Raw genomic sequence first — 19050 nt, 5'->3', positions numbered from 1 at the left:
GCCTGCTTATTTTCCTGAGTTTCCATGTGAGCCGTGAGTCTTAATGTTGCTAAACCTGAAAGCCGGGCTAATGACCGATCTTCGCGCTGCCCTTGAGAAGGGCTGGACGTCCAGCCCCTTGCGTTTAATCAGTGCATGGGCCGATTCAATACTCTAGCAGGCCGAGTATTCCCGGGTCTGGCCAGTAGATGGCACCATTGTGAAGCTGATGCCTCCTTAGCGGGCGCGATCCCTGATTTCTTTTCCTTCCTCCCCCGTGCTTGACCGCGAGGCGCAGGTTGTGGCGCTTGGCTCTGAAATGCCCGCTGTGCCCCACCATCTACAGATGGTCTGCACCTGGCGGGTTACAACAGGTCTGAATCCACAGCATGCGACTGACACAGACTTGAGTGTTTTTGTGGCTGCGGGCATAACTGCTTTGGCTAATTGGCCCACTTCGTTTGCATCCCCCTCCACTCCCCGCGTCAAGGATAAGTGCAGGGAGAATTGATGTGTCCCCCCACACCAATGGGCTTCTTCGTCCATCCCTTTTGTGTCCAGAGCTTTAGCTTCAGAGCCGGAGGTGTCCTGCTGCCTCTCCGGTTCCCTGGAGATCAGGGGCTCCACGCGCCCGCGCCGTGCTGACGCTCGCCACTAGAGGGCACCATGGTCCCGTGTTGCGCAGGGTCTGGCCAGGGAAGGTGGCCGGCTGGTCCAGTGAGGTCTGCGTCCTAGGAGTGACCTTGGCACCCGCACATGCCTGGGGTGTGGGGTGTGTGCGTGTGCATTGTCTTTTCCTGATTATAGGGGATCCTTCTTAAGGGACCCGTTCCTATAACCTCAGAAATCTTATTCCATCCTTCCTCCCTCTTGTTATCTGTTTCTCAATTTCTGAATAGATTTGAATCTTTACTCTGTTTCTCTGTGCCACTAAGTTCCCCTTTGCTGTCCACGCCTGTCTCCCAGGGCACCCTTCCTCCTTCCCAAAGCTTTTTACAGCTGCTTCCTCCTCCACCAGTTTCCTCCTCAGCTCATCCTATCAAATTTGATCTCGCTACCCCATACTGGCTAGATTTGGGTTCTGAGACCTCCTCCCCTTTGTTCCTTTCTATTCTGCAGGAATTTTTTCCCTTGCTGACCTTTGAATGTATGTAGCCCCGTGTCCTTGCCCCTCTTCTCAAGGTCCTCATCCTTCCCGGAGAACAAATTTCTGTGCCTAGAGCTCAAACCTGCCAGCACCTTCTCCACTACCACCAACACCTGTCCATCATTCATCCTGAGGACCAAATTCCTCTTTGGAGTGACAGACCCTTTTCTTCATTTTGCCCTCCTGGCAGAGGCTGCTTGGGAATACTGCTTCTAAATAGCCCAAGGGCCAATGTTGAGGATGGCGGCAGGACTTTGGGTATGGGAATACTTGAGCAGCAGTACTTCACCTCTGGCTGGCTGGAGTTTCTCTTTCAAAGCTTCCCCAAGATTGAAAAATGTCCTTAACCTAGTGCTTAACAAGAGGCAGTCACCTAACCGCCTCACCTGCCTCAATCCCTTGCTGAGAAAAACACAGCTGGCTGGCTACCTGAACCATCTTCCCAGCCCTGATTGATGGGATGATGAGGCTCTTTTGAGGTTTGGGGGCTGGAACACTGAAAGGAAGAGTCTAGTTAAAATGTAGAGAGCTGATGGCCCTCCCTGGTGGCGCAGCGGGCTAAAGCACAGCACTAAGAAGCTAAAGCCACTTCCGCATGAGTTCGATCCCCACCTGCCCCGGAGGTGACCACATGGCGGGGCAGACCTCTCCTGACCCGCCCGCTGCTCCCCTCAGCAGTGTACTTCATCCATCTGCCTGTTCTGCTCCCCACTCTGTCTCTGATGAAGCCTCTCGCCGCCCCTGCACCTCTGGCCTGTACCCCAGTTCTGTATGAATAAATAAATAAATCTTTAAAAAAAAATGTAGAGAACTGAAAAGTCATGGGGATGGGAGGCTTGTGAAAGATGAGTCAATGATGCAGCTGACGGAGTAGGAAAAGGAAGGAGGAAGTAAGTCAGGGTAAGATGGTTCCATACCGACTCCACTTCCAGGTTCTCAAGAAACCCATCAGTACTATTTGTTTTGCGTTTCTGAAGGATTTTCTGTATTATTCCGTTATATGGTTTCACTTTACACTGGCAGAACTGTAGCTATTCATGAGCAAGCAGAGGGCACTAAACGCAAAGAAAGAAAAGATAGACACCAGCGAGTCCTTGCTGGATCTAGCAGGGTTTCCCTGGACTGAATGAGTGGGGCAGGGGAGGGAAAGAGGAGGAAGAGTGGGGAGACTCAGGCTCTGGGTGGAGCTGACTGCTCCTCACGCTGTCTCCACATTCTGGCTGCTGTGCAGTCAGCAGCGTGGCTGTAAGAGTCGAACACTTTTGAAAGGGTCATGAGATAAGCCACAAGACATGGCAGCGTGACGCTTTTATGGACTGTTTCTCATCTTAGGGACTCAGGTGGCTTCTGGGAAGAAGGAGGTAGATAGATGAGTATAGTTGGTGTGCTCAAGGAACCTGAAGTCCTTTGAGGAACAGAGGCACCTTCGTGCAGGGACAATACTAAATAAAATGTGTGCAAAATGCTACAGGAATGTAAAAGAAGAGCTTATTAGTGCTGCCTTTGATGCAGGCAGGAAAGAGAGAGGGGGACTTTCAAAGGATAGGTGATTTTTGAACTGGGCTTTGAAGGATGAATAGGAGTTTACCAGGCACAATAGAAGAGGGATTCACATCCCAGGGAGTGAGAGCCAAGGCTGAAAGATATATGAGCACATGATGTGTGGGAAGAATTGTAGTATTGCTGTGGGTGTGCATGTGCACATGTGTGTATGTATGTGTGTGTGTGTGTGTGTGTCAGGAGACAACAGAGAAAAGGGAGCCCGAAGGATCTGAATGCTACTATTAGGAGCTGGAACTTTATCCTGACGGCACTGTGGAGTCACAGAGGTTTTGAATCAGGGGGTCCTGTCATCAGAGCTGCTTTTGGAAGGATAGCTGGAGGTTGACCAGAGGATGGGGGGAGGAGGAGAGGGTTGGGGAGGTTGGCTACAGCACTCAGTGGCAGCTGCTTCTAAGAGATTGCAGGTTCAGCTGAGAGCTTGAGCAAGTTAAGATAAGGTGAGATTGGAGTCTGCACGAGGAAGGCTGTGAATCCATGCCTGCTTCCATCAACACGGAGGCCAGTGCTCTGTTTCTGTATTCTGTATTCAGAGTAACTGTATTCTGCAAATTTTCATTGATATGGTTTTGAGGATACCCTGGGGAGAAAGTGGTCATGGCCCTGCTGTCACAGAATCGATGTTCAGTAGGGAGACAGCTATTATTAATCAGGTAACGTTATTTCTGGGCACATGGATTTCCCATTTGGAAGGAAAATAATGTGGTTCTAGGAGTGCATGACAAAGAACTCACTCTGCTCTCAGCTTGAGCTGAGGTGTCCCCCAAGTGGGGTTCAGTCCAGGGAGACTGTGACCCTGTGGTCTGAGAGCATGAGGTTCCGGAATGAGAAGGCGAGTGTGGCAGGAGCTGGCGAGAGGCCAAGCCATGGGTAGGAGTTTGCCAGGCACAGTACAAGAGGGATTTGCATCCTTCTTGTCTGGTACAGGTCAAGCTGTAGGTAAAGAATTTGTTAGAGACAAGATCATCTAAATCTGAATGATGCAAAACTGGCTAGAGGGGCAGTGAAAAATTTGAACATTTGACTAGCAGAGTCAATATCCAAGAAAATCTCCTATGTTCCAATTGAAAGTGATGGGGTTCAACATGTGAAGTTCTACATTCACGTTACATTTTTTTAATTGACATTGGAAAAATTGTGCTAAAGGATGTTTAACACTGCATGTGATTAGTGAAAGATGGGAAAATGAAATATCCTATTATAAGCAAATGATTAAATATACATTGTATATGAGTTTGGGTTCCAGTACGGGCTCCTTTGTCTGAGAGTCGTGTGGTTGGACGAGTGACTCTTGTGCCTCAGATTTCCTCTCTAGAATACGAGGTCAATAATACTGCCCCTTGTGAGTGCTACCTCACTGGTAGCTATTTCCATCGTCAGCTCTTAATGTTGTATTTCCAGATATGTTCGGTGTCACTAGAAAACAGCATATAATGTTAAGTGGGGGGAAAACTATACATTTTTCCTGCTTTGTTCGACCCACGTGCCCAAGGTTCAGCACCTTGGTTTGCTCTCATGTACAACCTGCCATTTGTACCTAGGGTGACAGTGATCAAGGTTATGGCTGGCCATGCACCGTGCCTAAACCTCCTGGCTCTTGACATCAGCTATTCAGTCATCCAGGCTCCACAACTGGACTGACCAGAGATATTTGAAACTTATAAAACTAAGGAGTAGTAGTTGGGGTCTGGATTTCGCTCCTCCCAGGAAACTTCTAGGCTCTCTTCTCAAATGGACTCCCTCACTTTCTAGTGACACTTGTCTAGTGCCAGGACAAGATGGGCAGCCTTTCCCAAAAAAAGCATCATCCTATAAACTGACATTCTTGCCTCTGCATGATGGAAGTGTCTGCAAGACTGAAAGAAACTGCCCATACGATTGTTTCCAGAACAAAAATGTGTCCCAAGATGACTTGTTAGACATGCAAGTGGCTGGCAACTTTTCACTTGCAGATTTTTCTAGCTAACAAAAATTTTAAAATTCAGTCTCATCAGGGAATCTGCTGCATATTCATGAAAAAGAAATCGACTGTAAAGAACTATACCGGAGTATTAATAGCGCTTACCTCGGGATGCTGGGATTCCAATGGATGGTTTTCTCTTTTATGTATTTTGTTATGTTTTCCAGATTTTTGACAATGAATACATATTCCTTTTCACAACTAGAACCACAGAGCCTGCCAATAAACTTACTGAGAAAACAGTCACTTGAATGAATAGCAGATGGGGATATTGGTGTGAATTTTTGCTCCTGTCCTGGACCCACCCCAGTTATTTATTCCAAATGACAACCCCATTTTCTGCAGACAGACCTGACTCTTAATTAACTAGCAAGAAGCCAATGGGTTTGTTATATGAGTTCCACTTGTCACAGAGAGGGTGGTTTGGATTAGTTTCTGTCTTGGGCTCTACCTCTGAGTTCTAAACTCTCCTCCCTAACAAATTCTGCCTTTTCTATAAATGTGGAGTCCCTGGGACTACTGTTGGGTTCTGCAAAATGTTAGAGGGCCCAGAAATTAGGAAAATGATTACTCACTGTTAGCTTATTATAGTGAGTAATCCGCCAAAATCAGCAAAGGAGTACGGTAGATGGTGTGCAGACCAGCTAGATCAACCACGAGTTTCCACTCATTCTATCCAGTGGGGTCACAGGACTGCACTTAATCCCCACTGCAGTGCAACCTGGCACACACATGAAGTATTGCCAACTCAAGTCTTGGAGTCCAGAAGTTGTATGAAGGGCAGACCTATTGGTGTGGAATACTTGCGTGATGAGCTTAGTACTCTGTCACCAGCCTCCCCAGCGGTCAAACAGAGTTTGGTCCAGGCCCCCCTGTGAACAAGCTCAGACAGGCTTTGCCACTTATCACAATGTTAACAGTCATGGCCCTGGGCCTCAGGTAAACAGAGACACTCTTAGCGGGCAAGATTTTCCAAGGGCTCATAGGTTATATCGCCTGCTAAATAGCCAAGGGCCTGTCCTTTCTTTAGGCTGCACAGAATTTGAGCTCCCAAGTCTAGCACAGGAGGTCAGAACACACACATTTGGACCTACATACTTGGACCTCCCTCCCTGGATCTCTTGGGTACTAAGTGTGTTCATGTTTTTCACTCCTTTCTCAATCATGGGATTTGAACCAGGCAGGCTGGCTTTGTTTATTTCATACTTTAAATTTCTATTCTCTGGAGGCCCAGTTTTCTGTATAGGGTATTGGGTAGTCTGACTGCCTCATAGTCAATGTTTTGTGCCTCTGAAGTTGCAAAGTTGTGTGTTTCTGAGACCCCTGGATGTGGTTGCATGGGCTATGTATCTGCTTGGAACAAGGTTGGATCACTGATGGCTTGTGCCCTGAACCCAGCTAGTCCCAGCCTCTTCCCCAGCATGCCTTGCAACAAATGTCACTACCTTGCAATGCAACTGACTCTCTGCTGGGTACAAATTCTTAACATATGTGACCGGGAAAGAGGTCTTGTAATTGACTGTGGTTTTGCTGAAAGAATAGGAAGGTAGCCATAAAGAAAGTACTAGGCAGTAAGATGTATTGGGAAGACTGACAGCCTTGGTGTCAAGCAGAACTGAATTTGGATCCCTGCTTAGCTATTTTCTAGTTCTGTGGACTTGAACAAACTATTTGCTCTCTGCAGTTCATTTTTTTTCATCTGTAAATGGTAACATGAAGTTGGCTGTGGTCATTATTGAAAATAATGTGCGCGTAGTGACTAGCCCAGTGTCTGGCTTGTGGGTTGAGTGTGATGAATAGTAGTTACTACCAATATTCTTTGGCTGACTTAACGGAGTGGGTATTTATAGATCAAAGACAGTAATTGACAAACTGTTAAGCTTCATCGGGGGATTCATGTTTATTTGGGTCACTCTATTCTAGAGTGTGGGTGTACATATTTGAACCTCTGGGATCTTTAAAGATGATGATCTGAAAGGCAAAGGGTTTGGAAAACATTGTATGAAGTAGATGGGATATTTAGCTTGGAAGAAAGAAAGTTAAGCTTGTGCTGCCCTTATGTACTTGCAGGTTGTCAAGTAGAAGGGGAAGTAGACACAGCAGTGTAGCTTCGAAGGACCAGAACTAGATGCAATGGGAAAGCTCCAGGAAGGACAGATCCTGCAGGAAACAATTCTAAATGTCTAATGCTTGGAGCTGCCCCGTAGTATATTAGGCTGCCCTTCAGATGCCCCATGCCTGGATGGAAGCAGGGGCGGACGTGTGGCTTGTGGAAGTACTGAGATGCCAGCTTTAGATGGTGTCTGGCTGAGCGTGGCCTCCAAGGTATCTTCAGGTCTGCATTTCCCATTCTGCTTATAAAGGCCCTGGAGGGGGTGCTACTCACAAACCCCGCCTTGACACCACCACGATTGCTCTGTGGAAACTGCAAACCCCATGAAATGTGAGACGTGAAGTCCTCTTATCCTTTACCTTGTTATCTTCTAGAATGAAATTTCAACTTGGTTTAAGAGAATGTCGGTGCAAGCATTTCTCTTCAGGATGATTAAAGTCTTCACGTCCATCTGTACTCATTCATTTTAACTATTCCATTTCCCAAGAATATCATCTCATTACTTTTTCAATGACCCAATATTTTCAGCACAAGTGAATGAGTCCAGAAAGTCATTTCAGCCATTGATTATTTTTGGTAACCTTCTGATCTGTTCTGTATCCCTTTTCTTTTAATTTCCATTTATGTCCTCCTGTCTCGTCATCTGTTCTGAGCTGAAAATAGTAACTTGGCTTGACCTTATTATCTATCATTTAAGATTTTATAGTCTTTGGTTAAATCTCATCTTAATAAATGTTGCTAGGCTGTAGACTGTGACTTTTTTTTTTTTTAAAGGCTGTTCTTTGTGGTTCATAGCTGTTACCACAGGATCAACTCTACTGTCCTTCTCAAGGTATGCCCAAATCTGACTTTATCCTTTGTATAAGAACTAGTTTCAAAGTTAACTTTAATAAAATATGTCTGTTGCCTAGAAACAAAGAACAGCTCCTCTTCAGCTTTCAATTGTCTCCCAAGTCTGTTTGTGAATATACCAGCAATCCTCTTTACATGGGATTTAATATGGAATCAGGTAAAAGGGTCACTTTTATGATGGAAATTAGACTTCTGAAAATTAAAAATAGAAATTCTAGATGATCTAGTTATTCCACTTTTGGATATTTAACCCCCCAAATACAAAAAGATTAACTTGGGAAGGTAAATGTATCCTCATGCTCATCACAGCGTTATTTACAATAGCCACGAACTGGAAAGATCCTAAGTGTCCATTGACTGATGAGGGGGTAAAATGTAGTATGCAGACACGGTGGAATACTTATTCAGTTAAAACAAGCAAGCAAGCAAACAAATAATGATGAAATCCTGTCACTTACTACAACAGGGATGGAGCTAAAAAGTTTATGCTTAGTGAAATAGCCAGACTGAGAAAGACAGTTGTTATATGACTTGACTCATGTGGTAGATAGAGTAAACAAAGAAATAGATGAATTAAGTTAAACAAAAGCAAATCTGTGGACTGTAAGGGAAAGAGGAGAGGTTGGGTAAATTGGAACAGAGGGGACAGTTTTATGGTGAAGGGTAGAATCGGATTTTTTAAGATTTATTTATTATGCATACAGAACTGGGGTACAGGCCAGAGGTGCAGGGGTGGTGAGAGGCTTCACCAGAGATAGAGCGGGGAGCAGAACACGCCAACCAATGAAGTACACTGTTGAGGGGAGCAGCGGGCGGATCAGGTGAGGTCTGCCGCACCATGTAGGTCACCTTGGGGCAGGGATGGAACTCATGCTGAAGTGACTTTAGCTTCTTAGTGCTGTGCTTTAACCTGCTGCGCCACCAGGGAGGGCCCTAGAATCAGGCTTTTAGAGGTAACCTTAATGTAGGATATGCACATACTGACTTTCAGTAGTGCATAGCTGAAACTTATAATAGGTAATCATGCAATGTCACTTCCATTAAAATAAATACACCAAAAGAAAATAGACTTTTGGTGATGAGCATAGTGTAATCTATATGGTGTGGTTGATATGTAAGTCTGTACACCTGAAACTTTAGTCTCTGTTATCAGTCAATATTCAATGAAAAAAGTAAAATAAGAAAAAGAAACTGTCAATAGACAGGACAACATACTACGTGGTGTTCATTAGGTCTAAACGTGACTGAACTGATCAACTCTTAGGTGTAAATTTTGATATGAGAGAAGAGATAGGACAATAGGAAAATCTGGGATTTATTTGTTCCCACTATATCCTTTTAGCTAAATTCGTGGATTTGAGTTAGCAATAGGCTATGGGAGTAAACATGGAAAAATCACAACAGTGAGAAAATGTGGTCAAGGCCTCGGGAACTCAAGGATGCGCTGTGCAGGGGCGGGGGCTGTAGGTTAAGACACACGAGAAGACTTTGATGGAGGAGTGTCGAAAGCTGAAGGACAGACTTTAAATTTGGAGAATAGGATCTGGGTGGCCTGAAGTAGTTCTCATACTCGGAATTGCGGAAGAAGGAGCCCAAAAGTGGTAGAGAGGAGTAATTTTCTTTCAACTCTCTGGGATGTTCTTTTTCATTTTCCTTAGATTTTGAATTATCTTTCTAGTATATCTGCCTGGCTAAGCATCCCTCAGAACTCGTTCAGTTCTTTGAGGTTTGGGAACACTTTTGATGCAGTTCCTGAGGATCTATCTCTGTTGACAAATCTAATTTAAGAGGAGGCATCAAATCAGCAGCAAAGAAAAGACTCTTCATAACTGAAGCTCTTCTCCTCCTTGTTTCACCAAATCTGCTCATGTTCTCAGGCCCAGTTCACGTTGTGTCTTCCCTAGATACCAGCTGCACTTGGGCTTTGCTTAGCTTTGCTCAGCCATCAAACTGTTTTGTGGTGCTTGTCATTGCCAGCCACGATGGCCGGCACTACAAATTGTCCATTCTCATTTAGATGGGAGGCTAGCGATGATCACACTGTCCTTATTACTTATTATTATTTTTTTAAAGATTTGTTTATTTGTGCATACAGAACTGGGGTGCAGGCCAGAGGTGCAGGGATGGTGAGAGGCTTCACCAGAGACAGAGCGGGGAGCAGAACAGGCAGATTGACAAAGTACACTGTTGAGGGGAGCAGCGGGCGGACCAGGAGAGGTCTGCCGCGCCATGTGGGTCACCTCCAGACCAAGGGTCAAACTCATGTTGAGGTGGCTTTAGCTTCTTAGTGCTGTGCTTTAACTTGCTGCACCACCAGGGAGGGCCTGTCCTCTTTACTTTTAAAGGGTGAGAGGAAAGATTAATAGTTTAAAAGGTTAACAGGTCCAGGTACTGAGTTATTATAAAGAACAGCTCTCAGGCTCTGCCTCCCATTAAGGGTCCCCAAGTTAATAATTTTTCTTCAGTGACATTTTACTGGTTTTATGTCAGATTTATGAATTCTATGAGAACTTGAAAAAACTGTTTTTCCAATAATAAAAATATTTTTTGATCAGGTTTAAAGGTTGAAATTATTTTGAAAGGCTACCAAGACACATTTGCAAGGAATAAGAATTAACTTTCTTAAGACTGGATTACTGAAATTAGGGTTTTGTAGATAATCTGGGGTCAAGATACTATTTTTCCTTTTTTATATTTATTTTCTTAGATTGTTGTTAATTTTTGGACAGTATTTGATTTCTCCACTTTGGTGTAGTTCCCATAGTTCTCCCACCACCACAGCAGCCCTGATCCATCATCACAGTCCCTTGTGCTCTTCGCACCCCTGTTTTAACCTTTTCCCTACCTCCTCCCCTGCTGTATGTCTCAGATCTGTGGTTAGCTTGTAAGTTTTGAAGAGATCATTATTCCTCCAAAGAGGATCTTATGTCACATAAGTTTGAGAGACATTGGCTCAGTTGAATTTATTCATGCCTGAGTGAACATTTATTTTATGTCCACTAGTTATGTGCCAGGCACTGTATCAGGCATGTGAGCAAACCATCATGACACACCAGGCTCCTGAACCCTAATTGCTGTTACTGACGTACCTAGTGGCACTCTCTGTATGAGTCAGGCTATAGATTTCTCTATGATTTGCTTCCTCCATCCATTAAACAAGGGTGAGGGTATCTTATCTATTTCTGCTTTCTCAGAGGATAGAAGCATACTCTGGGGGAGAAAAAAAATCTCACACAGAATTACTCGTATCCAAATGTAGAGCCTTCAAGTCAGCTGCAAGTGCTAAATCCACATGTCTTCCATCTCCTGCTAGTCTCTGTGGGAGGTATCCAGGATCTGAGACAGTCATGGCAGAAAGGGTTCTACACTGCAGAGCAGATGCTTAACATGAGATCTTTTGGATTATTTATGCTGTCATTGACCTCCAATTTCTCATTTCACAAATTCCCATGGGGCCTTGGATTTCCTCCTCAGACATCTTCTCTGCTTAGCAGGGACACAAGGGTAGTATATTGATGTAGCTCATGTTTAAATCAAGAGGCTAAGAATGAGTGCTTGCTCTAACATTGAGGACCCAATTGGCGTCAGAGTAGATGGAGAGCTAATATGAATAGCCATTAAAGTAGCTAATCATTTGCATCTTTGCAAACCTAATACCCCCAGAAAAGTTCTGGGGGTATCGATCAAATGTCTAACCCTCTGAGATCCACTTGCAATGAAGTTAACAAGAAGAGCAGCTCCAGGTAGATGTGTCGGTTTGGTTCCTACTAGGGCCACTGCCCTGCTCCTACACTACTACTGGAGTAGAGAGTGCTTGGAAGGGAGGCCTTCCTTTTCAATATGCTAACAGTAAGATGGGGATCTGGCAGTGCTCAGTCCCCTTAGGCAAGTGTTTCTGATCCTGAGCATCATATCCAGCAGGGCAAAGTTTTGTCCTTAAAGCCTCCTGCCTGGAGCCAGACCTCCCAGGATATCTAGTGGGCAGGGTTTGTGGGCTGTAAAGGAAATAGAGTGCTTTCCTATCAGTGGCTGCCTGTCCACCAGGGCTCACTCACTCTCAGTGGAGCAAGAAGTGCCAGAGTCTGTTGCCTGTGGGGCTGGGAGTTGTCATTCATTTAGCCCATATTTACTGTCTATTTCATGTCAGGCACCACACTCGATGCTAGGGATACAGTGATGAATAAGATAAAATCCTTACCCGTTGTTTCATTATGTTAAGAAAAAGCAAAAAACCAAAACGCATCCTGGCTGAGATTGAATGAAATGCTATTTGGGGATCTGCTTTCATTATACATTGTTTTGCTAAAAATCACAGCTTCCAAGAACCTCTCGAGAATGTGAAGTGAAGACATAGTGTAGAAACTTTGAGTCTCAATGGAGATGTGGACAAGAAGCAAGTCTCACACAGAACAGAGTGATGTGGGCTGGCCAACCCAGTCTTGGAGCATTAGAAAGGACTTGTTGGGAGGTGGGAGTTAACACTGAAACCCAGGGACAGTAGAGGCATGAGCAGCCAAGTGTGCAGTGTCCTGGTGTGGGACACATGGTGTAGACATATCCCTGGCTTCTGCATGGCTGGTCAGAGCACAGGATGATGTGATAAGAATGAGGCTGGTAGGCCAACTCACCTTCTAGTACTTTCCTTGCCCTCCCTCCATGACCAGAGAATGGCCAGTGCTCACCACCCCTCCCCTGCCAAGGCCAAGGGCTTTTTAGAAGCAAATTGGTGGTCTCTTGCTTGCTTCAAGTCAGGTTGGGGAAAACATCTCATGTGAGGCTAGTTATTATAGGGGTTGAGACCTGGTATCAGCCAAACTCCCAAATGCTCAGCCAACAGTTGAGTTTTTAAGAAAGAAAGTTACTGAGGACTCTCAGTAGAGACACAGAAGGAACTGTGCCAGAGGGATGCCAGGAGCAACTCTTACTCGCGAATGCAAGATGTCTGTATGTGTCACTGTGCAGAAGCAGAAGCTGTGGTCCTGTGAGTAAGAAGTTGACTGCTGGGTGACAACATGGGTTGTCAAATCAAGAGAGCAGATGGAATCTGCAAGAAGAACGATAGCAAGGCTTGCCATGACCGGTTACACATTGAAAGCATATTGCAATAGTGAAGATCTTGGTTCTGTTGCTAAAACAGAGAACAGAATAACAGTGGGCCAGTTTATTCAAGGGCTGTTTTTCCCTCCTGTAGAAATCGGAGCTGATAGGTGATGGGGGTGGGGTGGGGAGAGTGGGCTGCTCTGCTCCGTGATGTTGTGTGGGATTAAGACCATCTACTGTTTGACTTTCACCATCATTTTAGGTCAAAGATACCCACCACCACGACAACCAACTTTCAATTTGCAGGAAGGAAAGGGCAAACCGTTGTTTTGGAAATATGTGACCTGAGAACCACAGATAACATTTCTCTTTGTACTGCATTGGCAAGCAGTCAGTTGCTTGGTTACACCTAGTTTCAATGAAGACTGGGAACTGTAGTCTTTGGGCACTAAGTGTTGAGCTGGCCTTTGGAGTGATATTGCCAAGGGAAAGAGGGGAAAATGGATAAGGGTTGGCATTGGCAGTCTCTGCTGTATATGTTAATCTCATTGCCATATGATCCTCTAAATAACCTTGGAAGAAAGGAACAAAGACTGTCCTCTGTTAGGTGGAGGAGGGAATTAAGACAGAAAGATTAAATAATCAGGTAAATATCACACAATGAAGCCATATGGTATAGTTGTACAACCGTCCAACCTTGGCCACAAGGTACTCTGGTAGGACACGCTATTAATCACTAGGTTTGTAGAACTTATTCCTTGGTCTAAGAAGAGCTGTTTCCAGTTTCTGTTACCAGAAAAATCCTTAAGGTGACCATAAATGAGAGACCTGACAAGCACAAGTCCAAGGACATTTTAAACATGATCCCTTGTGCATGTGTTCTGGGCTGGCCTTATGTTATTTGCCTCTTCCAGCCTCAACTGGGCAAATAAGAAATGCAGCTATATAGAAAGGACAGTGGATAGGAGTCAGGAGGCTGGATTCTCGCTCGTGTTCTGTGGCCAATGAGGCTGCATCAGTTACACCACCTATGAAGTGATGGGCGTTGAGCTCGATGTGGTCATGTCTTCTCATTTAACTGCTCATTGTGAAACAGTTGTTATTAGCTACATCTTACAGAAGAGCAAACTGAGGGTCAAACAACTGAGCGAACGTGGCTATATAGCTAATGAGAGGTAGGGCTGCTTTAAACCCAAGCCCAGGCTCATCCTGCTAAAGCACATGGGCCTCTGTGCCAAGCCACTGTTGGGTGAGCGGGATGGGAAACTGGATACATGACCAGCTGCTTACGTGTCTGTTCGTATGCATGGCAGTTGCACACATGACCGCTGCACACACCATCAGCTGCCTACATGACCAGTAGCACCGCTGCTGCTTGGGGCCATGTCCTTACACAGGTTGTGCCCTTTGTGACTGTCTGTATGTGGCAGAAACCCCTAAACTGGAGGGTGGATCCCAGAAACAGCCTTTTGTCACTTGGGCAGTCGGCTTCTAGACCGCTTGGCCATACTCCTGCCTAAGGCTGTCTGCTTCTTAGAGAGTCCTCCTGGTGATTCTTTGTTTAGTATTCATTTTCTTTGCCTTTCAGAGTTACCAAGGGAATCATGCTCACATGATTCAAATAGTCTAGAAGGGTCTAGGACAGATCGGGATTGTCTTCCCAGCCTCCAGTTGCCTTTTTGACGGGTAACCACTCCAGCAATCTGGTGAGCTTCTTCAGATGTCTTTGTCTTTGCCTTTTTTTTTTTTTTTGCCCAGATGTTTTAAGCATAAAAATTTGGCCATGTAGGTTGTTCTTCAATTTTCTCTTAAAAGTACATTTTATTTGGATTCCAAGTCGTCCTCATTTTCCCTGGTGGACAATGGCTGGACCAGTCACAAGGTGCACTTCCGTCCTGCTCACATTTTAGTTTCATGTGATATGTTGTTCTTGTTGAGGTGGACTTTGGGGCCGTGGTGCCTCCGTTGTGGATCCCGGCCCCATGACTTACTAGTGCGGAGATCCTGGGAAAGAGACGTAATTGCTTTGTGCCTCACTTTCCTTACCAGCAAAATGGGGTTACTAACAGTCCCCCCTTTCAGGGTACTTTGAAGGCTCAGTGAAATAACACACATAACATACTTAGACCCTGACATGTCTGTGAATTGCGTGCTGCATGAGCATTGACTGGTCCTTTCATACTTGGATAATACTTCCTCTTATGTCTGGTCTCCTACTACTTGATTTTTTTTTAATTTATTTATTTGTGCATACAAAACTGGGCTACAGGCCAGAGGTGCAGGAGCGGTAAGAGGCTTCACCAGAAATGAGTGGGGAGAAGAACAGGCAGATTGATGAAGTACATTGCCGAGGGGAGCCACGGGCGGGTCAGGAGAGGTCTGCTGTGCTATGTGGGTCACTTGGGGCGAGGGATCGAACTTGTACCGAAGCAGCTGCAGTGAGCTTGCCTTGCTGTGTCCTAACGTGTTGCACCACCAGGGAGGGCCCACTGGTCACTTTATCTTTACATATACTTTGGGGCCCAAGTGGAAGTGTTTTGGTAGAATAAATTTCTTTGAGTAGAATTAGTGAAAGCCATTTCCAACCATGATGAAAGCCGGTGGGCTTTGCACGACCCGCTGATCTCAGTGCTCTCACATCTGCTCACCCGAGAGCAGCTATTGAAACCCTGCCATTGCCTTGGCTGCACATGGCCAGTGGCTGGCACAGTTGCCTGGCAGCGAGCTCTCCCCTTTGTCTCCACAGGGTCTGGCCCTTTGTGGACACGAGTGGGCTGGATGTCTTTGTGGTGATCCTGGAGGAGACCGAGTTTTCCGTTTATGTAAAGTATTTCTAGTGGGGGGGGGGCAGATGACTCTGGCCAAGGTCAGGCTCACATGCCCGCTCTCTGAGGATGCACAGCGGTCAAAAGAATGGCCAGGTTTGCTAATGGCGCCGCAGCAGGGGTTCTCCCCCTGGCCATCATGTCTTCACTGAGTGGCACAGGGAATGAACAGGTGGGTGCAGCTGTGATGATTTACAGGATGCGGGGATCAAGTGTATGCCTAGAAAACTAGGAACTGAAACAAGACAGTGACATGCATTGCTGTGATATACTTCTCTTGGTCTCAAACACAGAGCATTAAGAGCGTGTGGCTGCTATAACTCAATACCATAGATTATAACTTAAATAATACACATTTATTTCTCACAGTTCTGCAGGCTAGGAAGTCCAAGATCAGGGTGCCAAAAGACTGGGTTCTGAGGGAGAACCCCCTTGCTGGTTTGCAGATAACTAGCTACCTTCTTGCTGAGTCCTTAAAGGTTGGGGGTGATTATCTCCCTCCTTTCTCCTCCTACACGGACACTGACTCCGTGCTGAGGGCTCAACACTCATGAATTAGTTCCTGCCCAAAGGTCCCATCTCCAAATGCCATCACATTGAGGCTTAGGGCTTCAGTATATGACATTTGTGGGACGCAAACATCCAATCCATAGCGGTAGCCTTGGTAATTTATTTAACATCCCAGACTTTCGATTTCTTCCTTTGTAAACTGAGAGAATAATGCATGTTCTGAGGATGGTTATGAAATTTAAATGATAGAATGTATGTGCAAGTAATAGGTATGTGGTCAAAGATAGTTATTAGCCTTCGAAGTGGTAGTTCATGTTTCTGGATATGACTTAAAGGGAGGATCATACATTTGAAACCAAAGTGGAGTCCACCCTGGCATAAGCAAATAAAGCCTTATGGAGAAATGCACATGAAGACACAGATATGTACATGTGCACACATGCACACACACACCTGATACAAGAATCAGGGGACAGGGATTTCAGCCTTTGTCGACAGATGTCCCCTGGGGAGGTGGCAAGGATCTCCTGTTGATTACCATCGTCATTTCTACACCAACTTCTGTTTTTTGCTTCATTTTTAAAGCCATAGAAGAAATCCCAGTACCAAGCCCCACCCTTTGCGGCTACGTCTCACAGGCATACACAGCAGTGTGCTCTTAGTGCCGACCAGCATTCATTTCGGTATTAATTTTAAATGGCCACTGTTAAAAAAGTTCCTTCCTAGAACTCCTTTGAGGCTCACCTCTGACTTGACTCAAAGCTCTTCATCCAACACCTGCTCCCCATCGCCCCCCCACGTCCTACCTGTCCCGTTTTCCCTCCCACCCCTCAGCTTCTCTTTCCTTCTTAGACACCAAGGCAGCAACTGGCTCCAGAAACAGTTTTCCTCCTCAGGTCTGCTCCACAGGCCGCCCTCTTCGCCTCATCATTTCTCATTTCTCACCGTGAAAATGTCTCCTTTTCTCTCTTTATGGCTTCCTGAGAGACGAAAATAGAGGTAATTTAAATTTGGTAATTACGATGACAATGAAACAACTTTTGTGAAAAGCAGTTTAAGATCCAGGAGTTTCCTGGCGTTGACACCTAAGTCTGTCTTTGCTGCATTCTGTGGCTACCCCTGCGGGGTGCCTCTGAGCTCCCCCCCCAGGCTGTCATGAACTACAGGATGTGGAACAGCTTGCATGTCAGACCCATGACTTCTCCCACTGGGAGGGGTGCCCAGTGGGGCACATCAACCATAGCGACCAGGTTCAGGCTCCCCTGTCCTGTCCTGCCAGGAATGGCCTTCTTGACCCACAAGGAGTCTTTGCTCTCCCACGCTCGGCACCAGTGCAGCACTCGGGCTGTCTGGCAGAAGCTTTCAGTGGCTGGTATCTGGGGGTCCTCGGGGTAGGGTGTGAGATTTCAGCTCTGCCAGTGTCTAGGCAAGAAGCCGCCTGTGGGCTGTTCCAGGCAACATTTCCCCCCACATTTAAAGCAGGCCTTCTGAAGTTTCCACCCTTCCTTTATTAGAGCTTCTGATGGAGGAAGGAATGCAGGGGAGGCATCACCAGACTGAGTCAACAGGGAGGTGGGGGAGAAGGGGCTAGTGCAGCAGCTGACACAGCCAGAAGATCAGGATCCTCAGGCGCCAAAGCCCAGATGCCCAGGCGAAGACAAGGACATGGAGATGGAGATGAAGCTCACTAGGGAATCTCTGGGCCTCTCAGATTCTATTCAACAGACTCAAAGTCAACAAACCTAGGCTCACAAGGAGTGGGCCCCTCCCAGGGAGAGGCTGTCTGTACCAGGGCAGTCTCTCCACCAGCAGGGGGCAGCCGCTCCCCCACCCACCTGTGCCTCTGCAGGTGCTGCTTTCCACCTGCTCTCTCCCTCTGCAGGGCAGCAGCCTCCTGTCTGCCCCTGACCTGTGACCTGCACTGTGACCCACGTGACCTACACCACCGGGGCTTCCCTGCACTGACCTCCCTCAGGGGAGGGGGCTCTCCTAAGACCACCTGTCTGCACCATGCAGATGTCTTTCCCTGCAAACCTGTCCCTTTCGGGGCAGCTCTTCCTGCCCACTTGCACCTATCCAAGTGTCTTTTCCTCTCCTGTCTCTTTCTAATAAACTTCCTCTTTAAAGATATCTGAGTCTCTGTCTTGTGGAGAATCCCGCCTGCCACTGAAAGGGGACTCTGGCGACACCTTTCCCAGAGTGAACCCAAGGACCCTGAACTCCAAAAGCGACATCACCTCCAGAAGCCAGCAGTAGAAGGAGTGCACAGCCACACCCCACCTTCCTGGCACGCATGTCGGCCCCCGCTTAAACAACTGATTGCAATTCTCTTAAAAAAATAAAAGCTCTGCTAAAAACTGGTTTCTGAAGGAGGACGCAGGAGGCAGAGAACATGGAGCCTACCTCCCGACGGGTGCCATCTGTTCTCATTAGACGATGTGGGGACGAGGGCCTCCAGGTGCTCGGAAGGCAACCTGCTCCAGCCAGCGTTAGGCTTTTGGAGATTTGACTGTTTTGTTTTTTTTGTTTTGTTTTGCTTTGTTTTTGTCTGGCAGGGACAAAGAGAGACTGTCCCTATGATGCTCTAACATTTTCTGAAATTAAGTCCCTAAAAATGTTTTGTTGGAGAGGGCTTATGGTGGCCCCTTGATGCACGCTGCACCACCTAGTTGATAGCGGAAATGTTACAGAAGTTGGGCGGCAAAGTTGGTGTGTGCACAGGCATAGTTTAAAAAGGGGGGTGCATGCTTCCTGGGGACAGCGCGCCCCTAGTCTGTTCTCTTTTCCCCTTGCATCTTTCCAGTGTGGAAGAATTTCATTTAGGAACCTGCATTCAGAAAGTGGTCATAATTCTGAGAATCATTGATTCCAGAGAAGGTGATGGAAATCTGGTCAGAACTGCTTGGGGGAGCTGGGGGATGGGGGCTCCATGTTGCAGGTATTTTCTACTGAGACATGCCATGGAGTCAATAATCTGTTCCCGTGAAGATACACCTGTACAGGACCTCTTATGTCGCATCATGGGGGAAGGCAGTGGACTAACATAAGCAATCAGCCTGCTGTT

The sequence above is a fragment of the Condylura cristata genome, unplaced genomic scaffold, assembly GCF_000260355.1.
Source record: "Condylura cristata isolate star-nosed mole 26May11 unplaced genomic scaffold, ConCri1.0 scaffold00012, whole genome shotgun sequence".
In the NCBI taxonomy this organism is placed as follows: Eukaryota; Metazoa; Chordata; class Mammalia; order Eulipotyphla; family Talpidae; genus Condylura; species Condylura cristata.
Note: the sequence above shows the minus strand (reverse complement) of the source record.